We start from the raw sequence: 21,948 nt of genomic DNA on the forward strand, positions 1-21,948 counted from the left end.
AAATATATTTTGAGAGTCTCAATAGGATACAACAATCAAGATCTGATTTTTGTTTACTCATGTGTTCATCCCTTTAGCCACATATCTGAAGACATATTATTGTGCCAGGCACTGTACTTTATTATAAAGCTGCAACAAAGAACCACAAAGTGAGAAGAGGTTGAGATTAGAAGATCAGCTTGATAAGAAAAGACTGCAAAGAAAAAAAAATTAAGATAATTGGTAGCAATATAGCATTGAAATATCTATGCAGAAAACTGTATCCATGAGAAGGCACACTTAAGATGTCACACCACTTGGGCTTCCCTGGTGGCACAGTGGTTAACAATTTGCCTGCCAATGCAGGGGACGTGGGTTCGATCCCTGGGCGGGGATGATCCCACATGCTGCAGAGCAACTAAGCCGGTGCACCACAACTAATAAGCCTGTGCTCTAGAGCCTGCAAGCCACAACTACTGAGCCCACGTGCCGCAACTACTGAAGCCCGCTTGTCTAGAGACTGTGCTCTGCAACAAGAGAAGCCACTACAATGAGAAGCCCATGCACAGCAACAAAGAGTAGCCCCTGCTCGCCACAACTAGAAAAAGCCTGTGTGCAGCAATGAAGACCCTATGCAGCCAAAATAAATAAATAAATAATAAAATAAATCTAAAAAAAAAAAAGATGTTACACCACTATTTAATTTAAAAGGGAGTAAGTGGGAAGGAAAGAAAAGAATGGACAGAAAAGAGAGTAATACAGAAAATGGAGAATTAAGATTCAACCGTAGAAAAATAACACTTTGGTTGAAGAAACTAAAACTATTTAACAACACAAAGGGAAAAATCTTTTCTGAAATGGAAGAAAAGACATTAGTCTATACATGTTAGGGCCTACCTTTCAGGCAAAACAAATGACAATAAATCCAATCTGGAAACATCCTGGCAATTTCAAATTTCAAATATAGTTCAATTGCAAATGTGAAAGAAATAGTTCCGCAGGCTTCCAAAAAGGGGAAAAAAAAAAAAAAAAGGACCAAAGGACCAAATAACAAGCTGGCATTAGATGCTCTACAACATCAAATGCTATCCTCTGGTTTCCTTGTAAGATACCTTTCCTTATTTTTCAAATTTGCTGTAATGAACATGAGTTACCTAAGTGGGAAAAGAAAAACCAGTATTTTAAAAGATAATAGGAATAGCTTTTCTTAAAAACTGACAGGTAAAGATCTGAAGAATGAGTAGGAATTAGGTAAAGAGTGAAGAGAAGAGCATTCTAAGCAAAAGTAAATGGAGATGCAAAAGCCCTGCAATAGAAAGTCATTTTAAAGCCTTCAAGGAGCAAGCTAGGGCAGTAAGCAAGAGAAAGTGAGTGAGAGATGAAACTGGAAAGATAGGCAGGGGTCAGATCATAAATCTTGTGGGTCAGGTTAGGGATATAAAATTTTATCATAGATGCAATCAGATGTGACTGATTTAAAAATTCTAAGCAGAGAGTTACTTAATCCTGTTTAGGTTTATACAATCTCACTCTGGCCAAAACTATCTTGAAAAACAACAGTGTTGGAAGATTCACAATTCCCAACTTCAAAGCTTACTAGAAAGTGACTGATGAAGACAGTGGCACAAAAAACAGGCATACAGATGAGTGGAAGTCTGGAAATAAACGGCTACATTTACGGTCAACTGACTTTTGACAAGGGTGCCAAGATAACTGAGTGAGGAAAGAGCACTCTTTCCAACAAATGATGCTGGGACAACTGGACATCCACAAGCAAAAGAATGAAGTTGAATACTATTCACAAAAATTAACACAAAATGATGTAGAGACCTAAATTTAAGAAATAAAACTACAAAATTCTTAGAAGAAAACAGAAGTGTAAATCTTTGTGGCCTTGTGTTAGGCCATAGTTTCTTAGATACAACACCAAAAGTACACACAGAAAAACCAGATAAACTGGACTTCATCAAAATTTAAAATATTTGTGCTTCAAAGGACAATATCCTAAAAGCGAAAGACAAACCAAAAAATGGAAGAACATATATGCAAATCATATATCCAATAAGGGATTTGTATCCAGAATATATAAAGAACTTACAATTCAACAATAAGGACAAATAACCCAATAAAAAATGGACTAAAGCTCTAAATAGACACGTCTCCAAAGAAGAGACACAAATAGTTCATCAGCACTAATTAAGATGCTCAAGCATATGAGTCTTTAGGAAAATGCAAAGTAAAACCAAAATGAGATACCACTTTAAATCCACTACGTGGCAGCAAAAAAAACACAGACAATAACAAGTGTTAGCGAAGATGTGGAGAAACTGGAATCTTCATATACTGCCAGTGGGTGGGATTGTAAACTGTCACTGTAGAAAACAGTTTGGCAGTTCCTCAAAAGGTTAAACATAGAGTTACCATACGATCCAGCAGTTCCACCCAAGAGAACTGAATACATGTGTCCACACAACAACTTGTACACAAATGTTCATGGCATCATTATTCATAGCCAAAAAGTAGCAACAACCCAAATGTTCAACAACTGATAAATGGGTAAATAATATATGGTATATCCATGCAACGAAGTATTATTCAGCCATAAAAAGGAGTACTGACACATGTTACAATTTGGATGAACCTTAAAAACATTATGATAATTGACTGAAGTAACTCATAAAAGATCACACATTGTATGATCCCATTTATACAAAATGCCCAGAAAGGGCAAATCTATAGAGACAGAAAAATTAGTAGTTGCCTGGGGCTGAGGGGAGAAGAAAGTGACTACCATGTGGTTTCTTTTTGGGGTGATTAAAATGTTCTAAACCCAGGTTGTGGGGAAATTTATGGTATGTGGATTACATCTCAATAATACGTTTTTTTAAAAAACGACTACACACATTAGGATGGCTCAAATAAAAAATGCTGACAGACAATATCAAGTGCTGACAAAGATGAGGAGCAACAGGCTCTCACACATTGCTGGTAATGCACAATGGTACATCCACTCTGAAAAAGAGTCTGGTAGATTCTTATGACCTATATGGGAAAAGAATCTATAAAAGAGTGGATATATGTATAAGTGATTCACTTTGCTGTACAGCAGAAACTAATGCAACACTGTAAATCAACTATACTCCAGCAAAAATTTTAAAAAAAAAAGTCTGGTAGAGTCTAATGAATGTAAACATACACTTACCATACAATTCAACAAGTGCACTCCTGAGCATGTGTCCTAGAGAAATGAAACCTACATTCACATAAAACCTGTGCATGAATACAGCAGCTCTATTCACAATGACTAAAAACTGAAAACAAACCAAATTTACCTCAGTGGGTAAATGTGGATAAACTACAGTATATCCACTGCTGGAATACTATCCAGCAGTAAAAAGGAACAAATTTTTGATAAAGGCAATAATTTGAATGAATCTCAAAGGCATTACGCTGAGTGAAAGAAGCCAGTCTCAAAATTATTCTACTTATGCAATATTCCTAAAAAGACAAAACTATAGATCAGTGGTTGCCAGAGGACTGTAAGTATAAAAGGATCTAACACAGCAGTTTCCTGGGATGATGGAACTTCTCTGTATTCTGACTGTGGTAATTGCTACATGAATCTATATACGCATGAAAAGTCACAAAACTATGCACCAGAAAAAAGTCAATTTTACTGTGTAACAATTTTTAAAACAAAAAAAACATGTTTGAATCAAGAGAAATTTGAGGGGAAATGGGGGGAGGAGAAGACAGATGACAGGAGAAGACCAAGAACAGGAGAGAGAGCTTATGATTCTAAATCTTCCAATCAATGTTTCTGATTAACATTATTTAGTGGTGATAGATTCAGTGGTGATAGGAAGACATTAAGTAAATAATGGGTTTTACTGAGAAAAGTAGAGAAATGATCCTAGAAAAATGATCTCCATATCTTCCATTTTATGAACATTTAAATGAAATATAAATTCATTTAAATACAAACAAAGCAAACAAAACTCATTTAGTGAAGCAAAGAGGAGTACTCTTAGGGAAACAATTAACTCTAGTTAATTTCATTTCAGATAGTTATACAGGAATGATTCCTCTAATACATTCATTTGTTTAGGGGGCTGCATAATGCATACTGCATGAGAGGAAAGCAGTGATCACTAAGAAATCACCCTGAAATTGCAAAGCCTTTTGATAAAATTCAGTATTACACATATACTTTACATTTAACTTACCAACATCTGATATATGTCAGAATCCAATAGGTGACAAATGACTCACCTTCTTTCAAAAATTACATGAGCAACAATTTAGAATTCAATTGTACAAAAGTAAGATAACTACTTCTCTGAAAACTTCCCCAAGCATATATTAGATACTAAATAGAATTCACCAGAAGTTAACATGATAGACCTTTAAGTTACTATAGCAGCAACCAACAGTATCTGATAACTTTTCATTAAAATACCCCAAATTCCCAGTAAAATACATAAAAAGACAAAAACTGGAAATATATTATGAATGTATTTCCTTGTCCAGAAACATTCTTGTAAATCATTTTCATTACTGCACAATATTTAACTGAAAGGACCCACCAATGTTTATTTGGCCAATTCTGTATTATTACTTGTTTTTAAATTTTTGTGATAAATATTCTTGCATGTACAGACATCTTCGCACACATGATTATTTTCTACTCTGAATTTTTAAAAGAGGAATTGCTAGGTCAAAGGGTGTGAGATGTGCTTGATTTTAAAGCATTTAATATCTGATTTACCTCTTTCTCATACCCTACATCCAAATCTGACAAAAATTCTACCAGCTCTTCCTTCAAAATGTAGTCAGAATCCCACCACTTTTCAACACTTCCACTAGGACTGCCAGAATCTCTCACCAGGATTTCAGAAAGGTTTCTTTACTTCTACTCCAGCCCCCTAAGAGTATTCTCAACTCAACAGCCAAAGAGATCTTTCCTAAACTTAAGTCAGAACATGTTATTCCTCTGATCAAAGTCTGGTTATTACTTTTCAAAATGGTCTTGAAAAGGCTTAAGACATCCAACACTAAATTTCATCTTAAATTTGTCTCTTTCTACTGATTCTGTCAATAGGCATCAAAAATAGCAGTGATTGAAGCCAGGCTAATGTATCATTATCCCAAATCAGCAGTTTGTTCAAAGTGAAATAACTGAGAAGGTACCTCTTCACATTAGAGGTTTAATAAGGACTCAAATGAAGGCAACTTCCTCTTAACTAAGGGACGAGTTAGGGGAAAAGAAAACCCTGCCACATATCCCAGCATACTTGATAGTTTTGTCAATTAACATAATTTAGGGTGATTTTTTTCAAGCCTTCATTTCTGTTGTATTTTATTTTATTTTTAATTAATTTATTTATTTAGTTTATTGGCTGTGTTGGGTCTTTGTTGCTGCACACGGGCTTTCTCTAGTTAGGGTGAGTGGGGGCTACTCTTCGTTGTGGTGCGCGGCCTTCTCATTGCGGTGGCCTCTCTTGTTGCAGAGCATGGGCTCTACGCACGTGGGCTTCAGTAGTTGCGGCTCACAGGCTCCAGAGCGCAGGCTCAATAGTTGTGGCACACGGGCTTAGTTGCTCTGAGGCATGTGGGATCTTCCCGGAGCAGGGATCGAACTCGTATCCCCTGCATTGTCAGGTGGATTCTTACCCATTGCGCCATCTAGGAAGTCCTCTCTTGTATTTTAAATTAAGCACTGTCTCCCCCAACACAATTAGGGGGAAAAAGTATGTTCTACCTCCCTTTCAAGATTTTGAAAGCAAGTAAAATAGTGGTCAAAGGCCTCGTAAGGGATACTAAAAAGGAAAAGAAGAGGATTCTTGGCTTCCTCGGAAACATTTTCATTACTTTTCTTTCATTCATTCACTCATTCATTCATTTTGGCTGCGCTAGGTCTTAGTTGCAGCACATAGGATCTTCGTTGCAGCACACAGGATCTTCGTTGCAGCATGTGGACTCTTTAGTTGTGGCATGCATGCAGGATCTAGTTCCCCAGCCAGGGATCAAACCCCGGCCCCCTGCACTGGGAGTGCAGAGCCTTACCCACTGGACCACCAGGAAAGTCCCTCATTACTTTCCACTAAGTTTATGAAGCCTAATTTTCTGTCCTTAGGTGTTTCTTAACTTGAAGAATCATAGAACATGAGGGCTAAAAGGGGTCTTTAGGTCATTTGGTCCAATGCTCTCATTTTATGGACATAGGAAATGAGGCCCAAGTAGCATGTTCTCCTCACCACCTCTCTAAATCTCACCTCTTCTTCAAAGGTCACTCTTCACTTTATTGTATATATTTTACTTACTCCAAAAGATTTTAAACTCCTGAAGCTCAGAGACCTTGTCCATGTCCTGTCCCCTACCAGAGCATGCTTAACAAAGCACCAGGTCACAGTGTATGCTGAGTTTTCAAGAAGTGTCAATAAGCTAATTAAGCTGGGAAGAAAATGTCTATGGAAGAGAGATGCTATAGAGCTTGAGGTCTCTACTCATACCTCGCTATTGATTCTTCTCAAATTATTTTAAAAAGTAGCCCTATAATTTAAGAAGAACAGTAAAAGCTTGTTTGACCATCACCCATATATATTTGAACACTGTCCGCATGCGAGCGAGCGCGCGCGCGCACACCCACACAGGCCTCTTTGCATTATCTTAAAAGTCCATATCACTGTATTTTCAGACAAGTAGTATCAATATTTTTCTGAACTGGGACATTTACAAAGCTGAGGCTGAGCTAGAAGGAAACACTGGAAAGTTCAATCTCTTTTTTAACTCCAGGAGAAAGCAAAAACACTGAAATACAGCAAAAAATTACTATTAATAAGACGGCTCTTTCCCAGCAAGCCAAATGAAAGACTCCCAGAAATAATGCTCTAGAGAAGAAGAGAATGTTGACATTAAACTTCCATACTTAGATCTTTGTAAATTTTATAAAGATTTCTAATCAAAAACAGAGTCAGTCAACAAATGTAGGGGTATAAGAGCTTGGTAGTCAGCAGACCACGCCCAACACTTAGAGCATACACACAGGCCCAGGCACATGCCCTCAGGAGCACATTCCTTACACCCTGCTTTTATAATCAGGAAAGTAGTATGTGCTACGTACAAAGAGATGCTGGGTAAGTTTCCCAGCAAAAGATAAATTATAGGACTGTAACAATCCCCTGAAAGCTTTCTTTCCTTTGTTAACCATTAGCTCCTTGCTTCCCATGCTTATTCATGCCAACCAGTGTGGCAAACAGCAACAGCCAATGCCACTTTGCCTTCTGTCTAAAGTCCAGTCTATAGCTGGTTTCTTTATTTGTTTCCAGCTTTTTAGCCAAAGGAAAAATAACTGTATCATGTGCTTGAACTCGCCAATTAATACGTGTCCAGGGGTTAATTTGAATGACAGCTTTGTAGTTCAGCAGAAATTTCAAATGAACCCACTGTTGTAAAATCAATCCTTATGTCAGCTTGTGGTCAGAGTACCAACATGGGAACATCTTTTTCTAGCCACACCCTGGGGGCTGGCACTAAAACCACTGACAACAAATGGTAAGAAAAATGCAGTACACACAGCTGACGACCTTTGGAAGTCTGCTGGGACCCATCTTCATAAAGGAGCAGTGTACTGGAATTTTGTTTTCAATAAAACTCATGGTCAAGAGGGAAAAGAGCTGGTCAAATACTAAGAACTGGACCTAAGGCCTGGGACACAAATAGAGACAAGAGCACAAGGCAAACTCAAGCACAACATTTTTAAACGTTCACATTAAATGAAATGATGTCTGGGAATTACTTCAAAAATATCTGAAGGCAGAGGTGGTGGGGCGAGGAAGGGTTATATATGAAATTAGATCACAGTGAGTTAATAACTGTTGAAGCTGAGCGACGGGTACCTGAGGGCTCAATATAATTTTCTATTTTTGCATATGTTTGAAATTTTTCATAATAAAGAGCTAAACGGAATAAAACAAAATTAAAAGTTTAAGTTACCAAGTTCTAACCTTCTCAGAACTATAAATCAGAGGGCCACTGTAGGTTAACCATTCCCATTCTAGAGTCTTCACTTATGTTTATCGTCCGTTTAAATCATCCACAAGAGGGAACACAAAGGAAAGAAAAAGCAAACTTGTTCAAATTATATGCTCTCATTCAGTTATTCAATTATGCAATTTTCCCACCAATCTCCCAAATTTTAGAATTAAAAGTAACTAGAGTAGGAAAAGGAGAAAAGAAGATGGCATTGAAATAATGTAAAGGCAGCCTAATCTATGAGTCAGAAGACCTGGGCTCTAGTCTGAAATCCGTTTTTTCTTAGAGGTACGAAAAGAGATAAATCACTCAGCGTCAAGTACCTCATTCATAAAACAGGGATAATGGTAATCAAACTCTTTTCCACGTGTAATTAGAGTAGAAATTACAAGAAGTAAGACAGGAGAGAAAACACAAAGATAAAGGAACACCTGCAAGTTCTTGTTTCTTCCACAGCGCTGCTGCGACCATCAGGTGGATAACATGTGACAGGACTTTTAAAGAACACAGGCCTGTGGCACCCTTCACACACTGGCTCCTGCTCAGCCTCCAGCTTCACCCCGTGGCCCTCCTCCCACAAAGCCTACCCCCTTCAGGACCACCCCGCATCCACACCTGCCACTCCACACACACCTGGCTTCTGCTTACACTGCCGCCTCCTGTCTCAAGCCCCTTTCTCTCCTTCACACACGCCTCCTTGTTGCCCTTTACCCATCCCCCTCACCCCCCACAATCAACTGTTCCCTCTTCTGTAACCTCAAGCATTTGGTAAAAACACACTGGTGTGCACACTCATGCACTGTATGGTGGTTAGTTTACCTCACTCAACTATAAGCTCCTTTAAAGCACAAATTTTAAAAAATAAAAAAACCCACAAATTAAAACCCATTCATCATTTATGCAGTGGGGGCATTATTATCAAATAAAATACAAAGTAAGGAGTTTATAGGTGAATAAGCACCTAGTGAAATCTTCTCTCTCAAATTTCCTTAAAATGCCTATGGAATCATCTGGAATAAAGCAAATGTTCAATAAATAATGTCAAAAGTGAAACAAGGAACTACAAATATACAAAACCAAAGTAATCTGGAGGCCGTGAAAAAAATCTGTAATCCCAGTGATTATTCTAACAGGATTTTTTATATTGAATCTAGAAAGTTCATAGCAGATGGGAATAACAGCTTTTCCAAGACTTTGGAAAAAGCCATACAGATGTTAAGGTATTAACAAAAATATTTTAACTGTTATGATATTGATAGTAATCAATGGAACAAAATAGAATGCCCAGAAAAAAAAAAAAACAGCCTCAACTATGTATATGAACTTAATATGTTTCAGAACCAAACATAACAAAACTACTTAATTTATGGTACTGGGTTCCCCCTTCCACACTCCTACACTGACCCTACTTCATCTACGGCCACCCCTATTTATTTTCTGATGCCTCACAAATCTATCTGCAACCAAGACTTCTTTGCTAAATCCCAAGACCTGACCATTCAAAGGCCAAGGGACAAACTCTATCTGGATGTTCCACTGGGCCTGTCAAATTCAAAGAACACCAACTGGAACATATCTTCCCTAGTAAATCAATCCTCCTCTTCAATTTCCTCTACTGGTAAATGAACCACTTCCTCCCAAATGCACAAGCTAAAAAATCTGGGAGGCTTTATGTAGTTCCTCCCTTAACCTCTCCATATATAACAGGTAAATTCCTGTCAATTCTTCCTCCTCCATAGCTCTTGAATCTATTCTCCTCACTTTTCTTCCCCTGCTAGTATGGCTTTAATTCTCACCCTCATCTTATTCTCAAGGATAACTCCACAGTCTGCTGACTGGTGTACTCTCTGACTTCCTTTAATCAGTTCATTCACTATCCTGTTTCAGGAGTGATCTTTCTAAAATGTAAATATAGTTATGACACTCCCCTGGTTAAAACCCTTCAGAGACTTTCTACTTCCTTCAGAAAAAAATCCGGAAAAAAAAAAAAAAATCCTCACTATAACATAAGGCCTTTCATGATCCAGCCCTTGCCTGCCCTTCAGCCTCTTCTTTCATTACTCCTCGTCACTAACACCCCTCCACACACACGCACAATCACCCAATGCTGCCTTCACCTCGAACAACCTGCACTATCTCTTACTTACAACTCCCATTCATCCTTCAGTATTCAGCTTCAATATTATCTCTTCTAGGAAGCTTTCCTGACAGCTCTCCGCCTCATATGACACAGGTGTCCTCGCTAGTGCCCCTGTACTTACCCATATCTTATTTCTTCTTATATAATTTGTCTTTTTTCAGTAGATTGTGAACTCCTTGAAAACAGGGACTTTTGAATGAGTTAATGGATTCTTGATTGCCAACAAGTTAATGTAACTAAATTCCATGAGTTCAACTAGTTGTGAGTTCTTGGAAGGTACTGACTACCTCTTACCCTTTTCAGTTTTCTCCACAGCATATAACATAAAATGCTACATGCATATTGAGCACTCAATAAATATGCATCGAGTGATCCCACTAAATTTACTCTTTCACTAAAACCCCAAGACAGCTAACACTTTCCTGTAATTAGAATACTGGTCTTTCCGCCTGGTTCCAGTGTTAAAATATGATTTGACTATACTCAGAAAGACGAGTACAAAGTTCACCTCTTATTTTCCCCCTCTGGCCCTTGCTCTTCTAATCCACTTTCTTTATTGATCATATGCTTCTACCATTTCACACTTTCATTAATGAATAAGTCAGAATCTTATTTTTGTTGTATTCCCTTAGATTCACCGCAACAAACCAAAGGGTAAAGTAACATTTCTATCCTTGAATCGTTTTACACATGAGGCAACCGAAGCTTAGACAGAGTAAGTAACTCACATAAGCTATCAATACTTGGCAAACTGTAGACCAAGCTAGAACCCAGGTCTGACTCTAAAACTATGATGACTATTCTATGGTGTTTCCCAGGCATTAGACTTGGCATGAACAAAAAATGATGCAGGCACTGGAGAACTCGAGGTTTGGGAGGGGGCGGGGGGGTGAAGAGGAAGCTGAGACGAAGCGAGAGAGTAGCACAGACACATATATACTACCAACTGTAAAACAGATAGCCAGTGGGAAGTTGTTGTATAACAAAGGGAGTTCAACTAGAGGATGGAAGATGCCTTAGAGGACTGGGATGGGGAGGGTAGGGGGGAGTTGAGGGAGGGTGGCGGGGGGAGTCGAGGGAGGGAGGGAATACGGGGATATGTGTATGAAAACAGATGACTGAACTTGGTGTACCCCCCAAAAAATAATAAATAAATAAAATTAAAAACTTAAAAAAAAAAAAAGATGCAGGCAACATGTATGGTGCAAATGAAGTAAATTTAAGACTTTGATAGTGTTATAAGGCTTTCATTAGCATATGGTTTAAACAATGTACCTAGCTTTTGAATTATCCTATTTTGATCATCTCAGGTCTAATAAGAATGATAAAAGAAAATTCTAAATCCATGTATGCATTCTACTTTATTTGGATAAATGAACAGCACACATTTTTGCATACTTTCTGCAAGTCCCTGATGATTTCATCTAGATGAGATTAAGAATGGAAAGCTAGATCTGGTCCTAAGAGATAAGAGACATATATGGAAGCTAAAAACTAGCATGTCAAGCAGCTCTACATTTCCTGTGCTTTTTAGCAGTTTAGGTTTGCTTCAGCAGAGTCACTCTCACATGTAAATAAGTTCCCACTTCATGAGAAATTATGCTTTTGACACAAAGTTTTTCAGAGCTGGAATTCTGTGATCTTCTCCATAAAAATCTGGGTATCAAATCTTTGATCAGAAACAACTATTATAACAATCTCTCTGGGAGAAATTGAATGTTGCCTCTATAATCTTATCTTCCTGTACCTTACCAAGGATTATATAGTACAGTGTGAGTACAACCATGTATTGTTATATTTTTCCAGAGCAGACATTTTCCTTCAGTTCAGTAATAAATAAAATGTGGTTACCAGTAACAATACCTAAAATGTGGAGCATTCTTGCTCTGAAACATTACCCTTACATTTGAATTAAACAAACGTTTACTGAGCACATAAATGAGTGTGATTAATTATTTGGCTTCGTAGAACTACCAACTTAGCACAGGGAAAAGACAAGAAACTATGTATGCATACCATATATATATATATACACACATACAAACACACACACATATGTATGGTGAAATTATAAGATCATACAAAAGGTATGAAAAAAGACAAATTTTCCAAGAAAAGATCACATCCATGGGTTCATAAAAGGCTAAATGAAGACAATGACATCAGAATGAATCTTAGAAGATAAGCAGGACTCCCACTGTGGGAGTGAGGGAAGAAAGAGTGTCCTAAGCAGAGAAAAGAAGATAATAAGAAGCCTCAAAGTGGAAAAAGATAGCATGTATTCAGAAAATATTAAGTAATCAGCTTAACCAGAAACAAAAGCAAACTGGAAAAACAAAAATGTATTATCTCAAAGTTGTCAATAACCTAAAAAAGTCCTACAATCTAATGCATGAAACTCTTCTACTACATAAATGTAAGAAAAGGCTGAAGGAAACACATTCAGCATGGCAGAGTAAGGACTCTAAAAGTCTGATCTTCCATAAAACTAATAAGAACACTGGCACAAATGGTCAAAATCAACTTTTTCAGAAATCTGAAAACTAACCAAAGGCTTGCAACAATTCATTCATGAAAAGCAGCTGATTTTTTGTAAGCAGAGCAAGCTTTATGGCATTTCAATTTGCCCTATTTCCTTCTTCCCAGCTCCATGGAAGCCTGGGAAACCAACAACCTGCAAACATGGTAGTTGTGAATAACAGCAGCCCAGTAGCCACTTAAGGGAGCAGAAGAGGTTAGGAGCTCCCTCTGAAACCACATCTGCACAGAATTGTACCGCTTAACCTTTTGAGCAGCTCACTGGAAAAGCTCCATTCTCAGGGCTTATCTTTATTGGATCTGAATCAGAGCACCCTCAATGTAAACAATCCTATCCCCAGGGCATTTGTTAAAATAATCAGAAACACTTTAATCATCAAAACAGCTGTCTGCAGTGGCAATAAGAATTGGGGCAAACAATACATTGATCCAAAAACTTAAAAGGAAAAACTGAGGAATGAGATGTACAGAGAGGATTTAGAAAAGCTCCAACACATTTTTAGTAATCCAGAAGGCATGCACATGTCCAGGAAAGACCTAGGATGGCCCTGTTCTCTCACCTCTGGCTGACCCTGATGTTCTACACAAGCAGGAAGTAAAGGCTAAGGCACAATGTAAACTGCTGGTGCATGAAGGGAGCCATAACACACACAGTCCCTCAATAAGGCTGGGAGACTTATAGGTTCAAGACACTTAAGGAAATCTGCCCAATCATTTAGCTAACCACTAAGCTAACCAAAGAGGACAAAGAGCCCAGAGTTTACAGAACTACTCAAAAAAAGTAACAAAACAAACAGCAACAATAACAAACCCTGGGAGAGAGGGTGATTTCCAGAGTAGCTACATTGTATTATTTAAAATGTTCATTTCATAGCAAAAGCTATGAGACACACAAAGAAACAAGAGAGTATGACCCAAACACAGGGGGGGAAAGGCAGTTGATGGAAACTATCCCTGAGGAAGCCTAGATGTTGGACTTAAGAGACAAGGACTTTAAATCAGCTATTGTAAATATGCTCAGAGAACTAAAGAAGATCATGTCTAAACAATTAAAAGGAATTTTGAGAAAGATTTCTCACCAAATAGGGCGTATCAAGAGATAAAAATTATTCTTAAAAAATAATTCTTTTTTATTCTTTAAAAAAAAGGACCAAGTAGAAATTCTAGAGTTGAAAAGTACAATAATTAAAATGAAAAACTCACTAGAGGGGCTCAACAGCACATTTAAGCTACCTGAAGAATCTGCAAACTTACTTAAAGAGAGATCAATTTTCCAGTCTGAATAACAGAAAGAAAAAAGAACGAACAAAGATGAATTCAGCCTCAGATCTGTGCAATATCATCAAGCACACCAAAATATGCAGAAGCCCCAGAGAAGACAAAAAAGAGGGGGAAATCAGATTTATATAAGTAAATCGCTGAAAATACCCTAAATTTAGTGAAAAACATTAATCTTAACAACTGAGGAACTAGATAAACACCAAGTAGGATAAGTCAAAGAGATGTACAGCTAGATACATTATAATCAAACTGTCAGAAGCCAAAACCAGAGGATATTGATGGTAACAAGAAAAAAGTGACTCATCACATTCAAAATCCTCAATAAGATGAAGAGCTGACTTCTCATCAAAACCAGAGGCCAGAGACAGTGGGATGACATATTCACAGTGCTAAAAGAAAAAGACTATCAATCAAGAATTCTATACCCAGCAAAACTATCCTTCAAAAAAAACTGAAATCATACAAAGCATATTCTCCAACAACAATGGAATGAAATTAGAAAACAATAACAGGAAAAAATTTTGGAAATTCACAAAGATGTGAAAATAAACACCACTCCCCTAAACAACCAATAAGCCAAAGAAGAAATCATAAGGGAAGTTAGAAAATACTTTGAGATAAAAACACAAAACTTACAGAATGTAACAAAAGCAGCAAGAACCACGCTATGATAAAATATATAGCTGTAAACATCTATATTAAAAAGAAAAACTCAACTCAATGTTATACACCTTAAACTTACACAATGTTATATGTCAATTATACCTGAATTTTTAAATATTTTTTATTTTAAAAGTTTAGAAGATCTCAAATCAACAACCTGTCTACTTTAAGAAACTAGAAAAAGAAGAACAAACTAAACCCAAAGCCAGCAGACAGAAGGAAATAATTCATGAAATAAATATAACAGATAATAAAAGAACAGAGAAAATCAACAAAACAAAAAGTTGGTTCTTTGAAAAGATCAACAGAATTGACAATTATTTAGCTAGATTGAACAAGAACAAACGAAAGAAGACCCAAATTACTAAAGATCAAATTACTAAAATCAGTAATTACTACCAACCTTACATAAATAAAAATAATTATAAAGGGCTGTAGGGAATACTACAAAAAACTGTAATCTAACAAATTACAAAACCTAAATGAAATGGACAAATCCCTAGAAGAAACAAACTACTAAAACCAACTCACAAAGAGTAATTTGAATAAAGCTATAACAAATAAAGATATTGAATTAGTAATCAGAAACTTCCCACAAAGAAAAGCCCAGGACCAGATGGCTTCACTGGTGAATTATATGAAACATTAAGAATAAACACCAACCCTTTACAAATTCTTCCAAAATACAGAAGAGGTGAGACCACTTCCCAACTCATTCTATGAAGCCAGTTTTTCCTGATTCCAGAACCAGACAAAGACAATGCAATAAAAGAAAACTATAAACAAATATGTATTGTATAAATGCAAAAATCCTCAACAAAATAGCAGCAAGCCAAATCCAGCAGCATATATAAAGGATCACACACCATGACCAAGTGTGGTGTATTCCATGCATCCAAAGTTGTTTCAACATATGAAAATCAATTAATGCCACACACCATTATTAATAGAATAAAGACCAAAAATCACATGATAATCTCAACAGGCACTGAAAAAGCGTTTGACAAACTCCCACGCTCTTTCATGATAAACACGATGAATACACTGGAAAGAGAAGAGAACCTCATGAACTTGAAAAAGGACAGCTAAGAAAACCCACAGCTAACTTCACACAACAGGATGTACACTCTCACCATTTCTATTCAGTATTATACAGGAGCTTCTAGCCAGGGTGATTAGGCAAGAAAAAGAAAAGAAAAACAACCCAGATTGAAAGGAAGAATTAAGACTATCTCTCCTCAGAGATTATAGATCATGTATATATAAAATTCTAATAAATCACTAAAAAACTATCAGATCTATTAAATGAGTTTGTTATGGTTTTAAAATACATGACTAATATAAAGAATTCAATTATATTTCTATATACTATCAATAACAATCCAAAAACAAAATTAAGAAAAGAATTCCACTGACAATAGCACCAAGAGAATACAATATTAAGAAATACATTTAACCAAAAAATGCAAAACTTGTACACTGAAAACTAGAAAACACTACTGAACTAAATTAAAGAAGATCTAAATATGGGTTGGAATGCTTCCAAAGCTCATGGATTGGATGACTAATACAGTTAAGATGGTAATATCCCCTAACTGTTCTACAAGTTCAATGCAATGTCTGTCAAAATTCCAACCAGACAAGGGTGCCAAGACAATTCAAAGTGAGGAAGAATAGTTTTTTTCAACATATGGTGCTAAGATAACTGAATATCTATAGCAAAAAATGAGGCTGGACCCCTATCTCGTAACACATACAAAATTCACAAAAGTACATTAAAGATCTGAATGTAAGAGCTGAAACTAAAAAACTCTTGGAAGAAAACACAGGAGTAAGCTTTCATGACCTTGAATCAGGCGATGGTTTCTTAAATAAAAAACATAAAGCACAAGCAACAAAAGAAAAAAAAGACAAACTGGAATTAAAATTAAAAACCTCTGTTCCATCAAGAAAGTGAAAAGACACCTACAGAATGGGAGATTTATATCTGCAAATCAAATCTGATAAGGGTCTAGTATCCAGAGTATATAAAGAAATCTTAAACTCAACAACAGAAAGACAAATAACTCAATTTGAAAATGGACAAAGGAACAGAGATTTCTCCAAAGATATACAAATATCCAAAAAGCACATGAAAAGATGCTCAACATCATTAGCCATCAGGGAAATGCAATCAAAACCACAATGAGATATTACTTCACACCCATTAGGGTAGCTAGAATATGAAGGTCAGATAATAACAAGCTTGGCAAGGAGGTAAAAACTGGAACCCTCATGCATTGCTAATAGAAATGTAAAATAGAGCAGCCATTTTGGAAAACAGTCTGGCAGTTCCTCAAGATATAAGACCTAGAGTTCTAGAGTTATTGTATAACCCAGCAATTCCACCCACAGGTACGTATCCAAGAGAAATGAAACATGTCCATGCAAAAACTTGTACACAGATGTTCACAGTAGCTTTAGTCATAACAGCCAAAATTTACAAACAACCCAAACACCCATCAACTGATTAATATATAAATGTGGTCTATCCATAAAACAGACTATTATTCAGCAAGAAAAAGAAGTAAAATACTGATTCATCCTACAACATGGAAGAACCTTGAAAACATGTAAAGTAAAAGAAATCTGTAACAAAGGACTACATATTGTATGATTACATTTACATGAAATGTCCAGAATAAGCAAGTCTATATAGAGAGAAAATAGAGTAGCAGCTACCTAGGGATGGAGGGGATGACGAATGGGAGAGTTGGAGGTGACAGGTGAGGAACGTGCAGTTTCTTAAAAATGTTCTAAAATTGATTGTAGTAAATGTTGCACAACTCTGTAAATATACTAAAAATAATTTACACCTTAAATGGGTGGATGTATGGTATGTGAATTTTAGCTCAATAAAGCTGCTACCAAAAAAAAGAAAGTAGGCTGGGAGCTATGCATTAAACTTTTTAGAGTGACTGCCTACTAAAATAGAAGGTTTTTTTTTTTATGGAAGTATAACCAACTTACAATATTACATTAATTTCAGGTGTACAACACAGTGAGTCAATATTTTTATATATTACAAAATGATCACTACCATAAGTCTAGTTACCATCTGTCACCATACAAAGTTATTACAATATTATTGACTGTATTCCCTATGTTGTATATTATACTCCCAAGATTTATTTATTTTATAACTGGAAGTCTGTAACTCTTAACCTCTCTCACCTATAAAATAAAGATTTAAATAGGATCCAGAGTCTTCTAACAAAATATCAAAAATGTCCAGGATACAGAAAAAGTCACTCATACCAAGAACGAGGAAAATCACAACTTGAATGAATAAAGACATTAACACAGGCTAACACCAAGATGAATCAGATGTTGGAATTACCTGACAAGAATTTTAAAGCAGCCATCATGCTTTAATGAGCAACGAGACATATTCTTGAAACAAATGACAAATAGAAAATCTCATCAAAGAATGAGAAGATATAGAAAAAATCAAATGGAAATTACAGAACTGAAAACTGCAATAACAGAACAAAACCTCACTGGATGCGCTCAACAGCAGAATGAATATGACAGAATAAAGAAGGAGTGAACTTGAAACTAGAAGTAGAACATTAAGAATTACCCAATCTGAATGGGAAAAGGGAAGAAGAATGCCTCATGCCCTGTAGGACAAAAGTTACTCTAAGAAATGGCTGAAAATACCCCAAATTTGCCAAAAGACATTAACCCACAGTTCAAGAAACTAATAGAATTCCAAATAGGATAAACCCAAAGAAATCCATGACAAGACATACCATAATTAAACTTCTGAAAACTAAAGACAAAGAAAAAGCCTTTAAAGCAGCCAGGGAGAGAGGACACATTAGCTGTAGGGAAACACAAATCCCAATGACAGATTTCTCATCTGAAATCATGGAGGTCTGAAGGAACTGGCACATTTTTCAAATGCTGAAAGTAAGGAATTGTCAACCACAAATTCTATAAAGAGGCATAGCTGACAAAATCTTAAGAAAACTAAAAAACAGGGAATCCCCTGGTAATCCAGTGGTTAGGATTCGGCGCTCCCACTGCCAGGGGCCAGAGTGATCCCTGGTTGGGGAACTAAGATCCCACAAGCTGCTCGGCACAGCCAAAAAATAAACAAAAACAAAACTAAAACTAAAAAAGGCAAATAACTCTACAGTTTATATCTTAGCTCTGAGGAACTACAAAATATGCTGATATCAATATATGAGCAATTACAAGTTTTTCCAGTAACAGTAATTAAATACTTGAGAATTACAGATTCCCCCCCTTGACATGGGCGGTTGGCTTGAATTCTACTTCCTTAATTCTCTTAGTTAAAAAGAAAGTTCTTTCACTGTTCAAGATCTTTATCAATTTGACAGTTTTTGTTCTAGTTAAAGATTCCAAAGCTTATAAGCCTAAAATCAGAGCTATTTGTTTAAAAAAGATGCATCTCCAAGTGGGGAAAGTGGGGGGGTGGGGTGGGATGAATTGGGAGATTGAGATTGCCATATATACATTACTAATAAGAAAAAAATCAAATTGTACACTTTAAATATATGCAGTTTATTGTATGTCAATTGTATCTCAATAAAAGTTCTTAAAAAAATAAATAAAAAATAAAAAAGGGACTTCCCAGGTGGCACAGTGGTTAAGAATCCGCCTGCCAATGCAGGGGTCATAGGTTCAATCCCTGCCCCAGGAAGATCCCGCATGCCTCGGAGCAACTAAGTCTGTGCACCTCAACTATTGAGCCTGCGCTCTAGAGCCCATGGGCCACAACTACTGAGCCCATGTGCCGCAACTACTGAAGCCCACGCACCTAGAGCCCGTGCTCCACAAGAGAAACCACCACAATGAGGAGCCTGCGCACCACAATGAAGAGTAGCCCCCGCTCACTGCAACTAGAGAAAGCCCATGTGCTGCATCGAAGACCCAACACAGCCAATAAATAAATATTTATAAAAAAATAAAAAAGATACATCTACCTCAACCATATGAAATAAAATCTATTTTAAATAGTATCTGCTAAAGAGGAAGCCTGAATGAACCTCTATACTATCATAGTTTGGTTTAAAAGCCAAAACATAAGAGCAAATAATATTTCTCTTAATCCACTCTGATTTATAGTGTGTGTGTGTGTGTGTGTGTGTGTGTGTGTGTGTGTTTCTAAAAGAATGACTGTGCAGGTATGACTAGTGACCTGTTAAGCACCCAGAAAAGAAACAGCTGGTCAGCTTGCAAAACTGTGAATTCAGTGATCTGTTTTACATTATTTACCAACTGATTCTTTCAGCCAATTTTTATCAAGTTTCTAAAATACACCAAGTACTGTGTAAGGCAGTGATGAAAAGATAAATAAGGCATTGTGATATTGTGATATTATAAGAATTATTGTAGAATAGAACAGTGTATCAGTCTTCATCCCTGGTTCCTAGCATAGAGTTCCTAAAACTCTTGAAATTTCTTGATAGGAGAGAACATTTTGTTATTCATAATAGCGCCCTTTCAACCGTATCTGGGAAGATGGGGGCTGGTTGCCAGAGGAATCAATCCCTGACCTCCAGGAAGGGGAAAGAAGCTAATAACCAGCGGCCAATGATTTAATCAAGTATGCCTATGTAATGAAGCCTCCATGAAAACCCTAAATAAAAGGACTGGGAGAGCTTCCAGGTTGGTGAACACACTGAGGTGCTGGGAGGATGGCGAGCCCAGAAAAAGCATGGAAGCTCCATGCCCCTTCCCACATACCCTGCATCTCTTCCATTTTGGCTGTTCCTGAGTTACAGCCTTTATAATACATGGGTAAAGGTAAGTAAAGAGCTTTCCTGAGTTCTGTGAGCCATTATAGCAAGTTACTGACCTGAGGAGGGAGTTGTGGGAAGTCCCAATTTATAGCTAATTGGTCAGAAATACAGGTCACAACCTAGGACTTGTGATTGGTCTGAAGTTGGGAGGAGTCTTGTGGGACTGAGTCCTAAATCTGTGGGGTCTGCACTAAATCCAGATAGTTAGTAATAATTAAGTTAAATTGTAGAATACCCAGTTGTTGTCCGAAAAGTTGGCGAACTATATAATGTGAGGGGAAAACCTACATATTTGGTATCAGAAGTGCTGTGAGTACTGTAAGAAACAGTAGTTTACCTTTAGGCATAATCCCAGACCTCAAGAACTCTTAGTCATGAGAAAAATGGGCCCATGAGAAATAATTTAAATAAAATATAATAAGTAGTTTAATAGGTACATGTACAAAATATCAGGAAAGCAAGCAATTAACCATGCCAAAAGAAGTGACATTTATGCTGATTTTCAAAGGATCAGTTTATATATAGTTCTTCAGGGTTTTCACTCCCTCTTAGAGCCCTCAAGCCAGTTCTCAGCCCTAGCTGCCTATTACTGCCACGTGAGGAACATTTTTTAAAAGAAAATGTCTGGCCCCACACCAGACCAGGAATCAGAATGTCTGTGGATGCCTTGATCCCCTCAACCTTAACCTTTAAAACTCCCCAGGTGGTTTTAAAGTAGAGCCTGGGTTGGAAACAACCAACTCTGTTCAGGAAAAACATAACCCAGGCCTCAACCAATCTTCTGGCAACGAGGAGAGAAAGAAAAGGATTTCAGGTAGGCAGAATAGGATCTATGGTAGACTTAATGACAGAAGAGAAGAGGACTCTAAGGTTTCTAGGGTAAAGACCTTAAAAAGGAGGTTTGTGGATGTGCTTTTGAGGCAGCTATGAGTACGAAGAGGGAGGAGAAAGGAAAAAATAACCAAGTTTGAAGTACCAAGTATTCAAGTATAGTTATCCAATAGACAGAGGAAAATAAGAAACACCTGAAATTCAAGAAATGGGGACTGAACACACATTTTGAAAACCAAAAATATACAGGTGCTGCTTAAAGCCATGAAGGGAAGTGTAATCATACAAGGAAATTAGAGGACAGAGCAAAGAACAGAAAATAAAACCCTAAGGAATACCACGTTGATCTGAGGGAAAAGCACATCAAGGCAATGTTTTGTTTCTGTTTGTTTTGGATGGTGTAAACCTGAGCATGTGTGCAGGCAGGCTGAGAAAAAAGAGAGAGAGAGAGAATACAGAATATGAAAGATGCTAGTTAGCCTTAGAAAGTAATCTTCCTCTGATAAAAGGAAGGAAGATCAGAAATCAGACTGGTACAAGCACATAGAAAAATGACAGACCCTTAAGAGTTCAGCGCTGATGCCCACCAGTTTCTTCTGTGAAGTAGGCAAAATATGCAATGTAGAAAAGTCAAGAGTAGGACAAGGAGAGGAGAATGGTAAAAATCTA

The 21,948-nt window shown here is 37.0% G+C and overlaps 1 protein-coding gene across 4 annotated transcripts in view; it reads right to left on the reverse strand.

Annotated features, from left to right (window-relative positions):
• Positions 1-21,948, reverse strand: part of TPST1 (tyrosylprotein sulfotransferase 1) — a 111,009-nt gene that overhangs the window by 87,225 nt on the left and 1,836 nt on the right. The window lies entirely within an intron of this gene.

The sequence above is a fragment of the Hippopotamus amphibius genome, chromosome 9, assembly GCF_030028045.1.
Source record: "Hippopotamus amphibius kiboko isolate mHipAmp2 chromosome 9, mHipAmp2.hap2, whole genome shotgun sequence".
Taxonomy (NCBI): Eukaryota; Metazoa; Chordata; class Mammalia; order Artiodactyla; family Hippopotamidae; genus Hippopotamus; species Hippopotamus amphibius.